The sequence below is a fragment of the Chenopodium album genome, chromosome 19 (assembly GCF_948465745.1).
Source record: "Chenopodium album chromosome 19, dcCheAlbu1.1, whole genome shotgun sequence".
NCBI lineage: Eukaryota > Viridiplantae > Streptophyta > Magnoliopsida > Caryophyllales > Amaranthaceae > Chenopodium > Chenopodium album.
In genome coordinates this window covers 40,570,953-40,575,915 of record NC_137852.1, presented here as the reverse complement: position 1 = coordinate 40,575,915, position 4,963 = coordinate 40,570,953, and the positions used below count along the sequence as shown (strand labels likewise).

The window sequence follows — 4,963 nt, the reverse complement described above, 5'->3', positions numbered from 1 at the left end:
TTAGTAAATCGGGGGTGTTACATATTTCCTCTCTAATTTGTCAGTGTTGGATGTTGTGTATTTGTGTTCTAAACTTTAGCTGAACTACTTTGATTTAGTGATAAAAAGGTAGAAAGATATTGAGTTCAATGTAGAACTATATAAATGTCTAATAATAAGTTCTAAATAAGAAAATTAAAATAAAAAGAAATAGAGAGAGAGTAAAAGATGGATTTTTTTTTTTTACAATAAAGATGGATTTAAATATTGAAATAAACACAACTTTTTAAAGTAAATTTAGGAAATTCAAGAGATAATTATAAGACTTTTTAAATCAAATGGGGGCATATATGTTAAAAAAAACATTTTAGGGATATAAATGGTCATTATTTTTTACAAAATGATAATTTTATAGGGTGTGATCTAGCTATTCTATGATTATCATATTCATTTCCAATGTACTAATTGTTTGTTTTTCTGACGTATTAAAAAAGTGGATAAACAAACCCAGCCACTAAGTAGTTTTTGTAAATAACTACCCGTCTACCCCTCAAAACATCCTATGTAGAAGTGGCCAGCTCTTTTTTCTATATTTTAAAACTAGTTTTTTGCCCGAGCAAAGCTCGGATGTACACAAGAAAAAAATTATATTTATATATTACTATAAGTTTGTATTTGGTTAAAGATTGTGTATACATTTAATATTTTATTTGTATATTTCCTTTTTTTTACCAATTACCTTATTATTCTTTAAGGAAAAAAATGAAAAAAAAAAAGTTTTTGGCGGGAAAAATTTCAATGTAAATGCAACACGTGTAATTATAGGATAATTTTGGTGATTACTTTAGTATATAACTAGTTCTTTGCTCGAGCAATGCTTGGATATTGACAGGAAAAAAAAGTTAATATATATATATATATATATATATATATATATATATATATATATATATATATATATATATGTGTGTGTGTGTGTGTATTTAATATAGATTGAGTATAGATAATACATTTAATATTTTATTTACTTGAAATTATTATTGTCCTATTGTTTAGGTCGTATAATATCTCTCTCTCTCTCTCTCTCTCTCTCTCTCTCTCTCTCTCTCTCTCTCTCTCTCTCTCTCTCTCTCTCTCTCTCTCTATATATATATATATATATATATATATATATATATATATATATATATATATATATATATATATATATATATCTTATTATTTATTAGAGAAAAAACTCAGGGAAAAACTCCCCTTTAAATGTATATATTAGATTGATATTAGACTTTCATGATGATCCAGTCAATTTTTAACTTGGATACAAAGCTTCAGCATGTGAAGTTGTGAACAGAAACCCCTTTGCACTCTCCATTCCAGCAATGTTTTTTAAACGTTGACATTTCATTATTATTTATAGGACAACTTAGCCTTAGGATTCAAGAAAACACAATTATATATTGCAACTCATTCGCTATTGTTAGCATACCCATAATTTTTTTTTGCCAAAAAAAAAAAATTAAAAAATAAAAAAACCTAAATTCTTAGTTAGATGGCATCCTTAGTGCCCACAAACAATGAAGCCCGGGAAAATTTAGACGACGAAATCAAAGAATTGCAACTCTCCTTACCAAAAGAAACATGGTTTGTTTGGCCAATGTACCTCTATCAAGGTATATGGTGCCTAAATTATATTTTGGAGAATGTGATAGCATTCAAAACCCACTTTCAAGCTTATGATACTGATATCATTTTAGCCAGTCTACCCAAAACCGGTACAACATGGCTTAAATCCCTTATTTTCTCTATAGTAAATCGTAAGAAAATTTCTCACGATTTTTCTCAGCACCCTTTCCATACCAAAAATCCTCATGAGCTTATTGAACATTTAGAACACTTAGAGATAAGTGTTTACAAACAAGTCAATGGAGATAAACAACAATTATCTGAAATACCTTTACCTCGACTCTTTGCTACCCACATGTCGTATTTATCACTACCAGATTCTATCAAGACTTCAAAATGTCTAATTGTTTATGTTTGTCGAAATCCTTTAGACACCTTTGTTTCTATGTGGCATTTTTTCCAAAAGTTTGAGGCATGTAAGGACATTAAACCCGATATAGAAATGATGGGAAAATATGTGGACAAGTTTTGCTCGGGTGTCTTCCCATGGGGGCCTTATGAAGATCACGTGTTAGGGTACTGGAAAGAGAGCAATCGAAACCAACAAAAGGTGCTATTCTTAGAATATGAAGGGCTTAAGAAAGAGCCTGAAGCTCATTTAAAAAGATTGGCTGAGTTTGTGGGTTACCCGTTCTCGGAGTTTGAAGAGAAAGACAATGTAATAAACAAAATACTTGAGTTATGTAGTCTTACAAGTTTGAAGGAAATGGACGTGAATAAGATTGGCAGGCTTACTACTAAATTTGAGAACAAGATTTTTATTTAGAAAAGGGGAGGTTGGAGATTGGACCAATTACTTGACTCCTACAATGGCTAAACGTATTGAAGAAATGCAGGAGAAACTCAACAAGGCTGGTTTTTCATCTTCATACTATCAAACTAATGTGATTACTTGAGATATGCTCACTTATTTCAATGCTCCTCCGATCGAAATAAGGGACGTTCTTTGGAAGGACGTCGTTGGTGTTACTACTCCTCGACTTATAACTTATTATTTGCATACAATATAGTAGTTGATGATATGTTAAGAAGGCGGCATTTTACATGCAACCAATTTTATTTTCAGTTTAATTTAATAAATTGGGTCATTAAAGGCTTCCAAATTATAATTTTTAGTTACTAGTTCTTTATACACGTTGAACCGTACCTTTATTTCAAATTTTATTTACCTAAACTACTTATTTATTCAATTTTGTCACGGATATAAAATGACAAAATGTATATGTTAAAAGTGATTATATTGGGTCAGTTAAGCTGATTAAATAGTTTGTCTGTCCATCTATTGATTTTTGTACAACATTACAAACTTTTCACACCCTCATTTTCACTCACCACCACCAATAATACTCCCACTCAATCCTACTTCATTTTCTCTCTCCTCTCTCACCTTTAACCCACCCCTATTTTTTCTCTCCTCAACTTTCTGCTAAAATTACTCCAATTTAGTTGTTCATAATTCATGTTTGAATTGAAATAGATGGTACGGATTGTGAAAATAAATATTTGTTTTATATTTGTCCATGATTTATGCTTGAAATTGGCTTGATAATTGATTGAGATTCTCAGATTTTTCGAAAATAACCCAAAAAATCGATTTGGGGCTTTCTTGTGTGATGTATAATTGTTGAAATTGATTGTTCTATGTGATTGTATGTTGAATTGTGAGCGTTTTGATAACAAATGCATGTATTTCGGTTGAGAAATGAGCATGTTATGCTATACCCATGAGCTTAGTACGGGACCTTCAATGGAGATTCCACCATTGTTGACGTTTTAATTATTTTTATAAAATAAATTCTATTTTAATAAGTTGGATGATATCATCCATTGTCCAGATGATATCTTGTATTAGTTTTACGATATCCTCTATTAGTTCAATGGTATCTTCTTTACATAGGTTTCATGATATTATTTAGAGTTTGGATGATATCCTCTATTGGTTTTATGATATCATCTATAAGCGGGATGATATCATCTATTGCCTAGATGATATCATCTATAGGCTGGATGATATATATCCTCTAATGGCTATATGACATCATTTCTAGGCTGGATGATATCCTCTATTAGTTTATTGGATGATGTCCACCTAATAGAGGATATCATCCAACCAATACAAATATCATCTAGCCAATAAAGGATATCATATAGCCAATAAAGGGAATCATCCAGTTAGTAGAGGATATCATCTATCTAATAGAAGATATCATTTAGCCAGTAGATTTATCATCCTGTCAATAAAGGACATCATATAACCAATAAAGGATATCATCCAGTTAGTAGAGGATATCATCCAATCAGTAGAGGATATCATCTAGCCAATAGAGAATATCATCTCGCTAATTGAGGATATAAAAAATCCGCATTTTGTCAGTCCGGACTAACGAATCATTTCATCAGTCCGCACCGACACAATACCTTCTCATGTTAAAATTAAATTTGGGCCGTGTAAAAATTGTAATGAAAATGGACACTATAATTTCTTTCTTAGGGAATGAGATCGTTAATTGCCACCTCCTTTTTTTTTTCCTGTCTACAAGATTATTTGCCCTCTCACTACAAGAAAACAATGGGTCACCAATTGTTTTATACTAGATGAAGCTCGTGCGATGCAAGGTTTGTTTGATTATTTTTTTATTTTTTTGTATTTATTAGCTAAAATTTGTTATATATTTAGATTAAATTCCTAATATTAAAAGATAATATTTAATATTTAATTATTTTAAACTTAAAAATCTCATTCGCCAATTTTGCTTACGTGGCATTTGAATTCTTTAATTCTAAAAGAAATTAATAATCTCTTATTTAATTGGCTATTACAAAGATTTATAATCCTACATGGCGCGCTAAGAAAATTAGATCCTACGTGGCTCTCTAAAAACTCGGGAAAAAACTCCACTTTATATATATATGTATATGTATATATATATATATAAATATATATATGTATATATATATATATGTATATATATATATGTATATATATATATATGTATATATATATATATATGTATATGTATATATGTATATATATATATATGTATATATATATATATATATATATATATATATATATATATATATGTATTAGATTGATTGAGAACTATTATTATACTCAGTATAATCATAAATTAGTCGAGAAATAAAAAAAGTATGAAATATGTTAATTTGGTATTTGCAATTTTAATTGTAGCTTCAAATACACAACTAAAATAAAAGTAGACAAAAAACCTGAGCAATATTTTTTCTTATTGTAAGATTATTTTAAAATTTTGATTTTTGGTATAAAATTGATTATTTT

The 4,963-nt window shown here is 29.0% G+C and overlaps 1 pseudogene; it reads left to right on the top strand.

Moving 5' to 3' along the window:
- The first annotated feature begins 1,528 nt into the window (after positions 1-1,528).
- Positions 1,529-2,558, top strand: LOC145594377 (cytosolic sulfotransferase 15 pseudogene; annotated as a pseudogene).
- Positions 2,559-4,963: the final 2,405 nt, after the last annotated feature.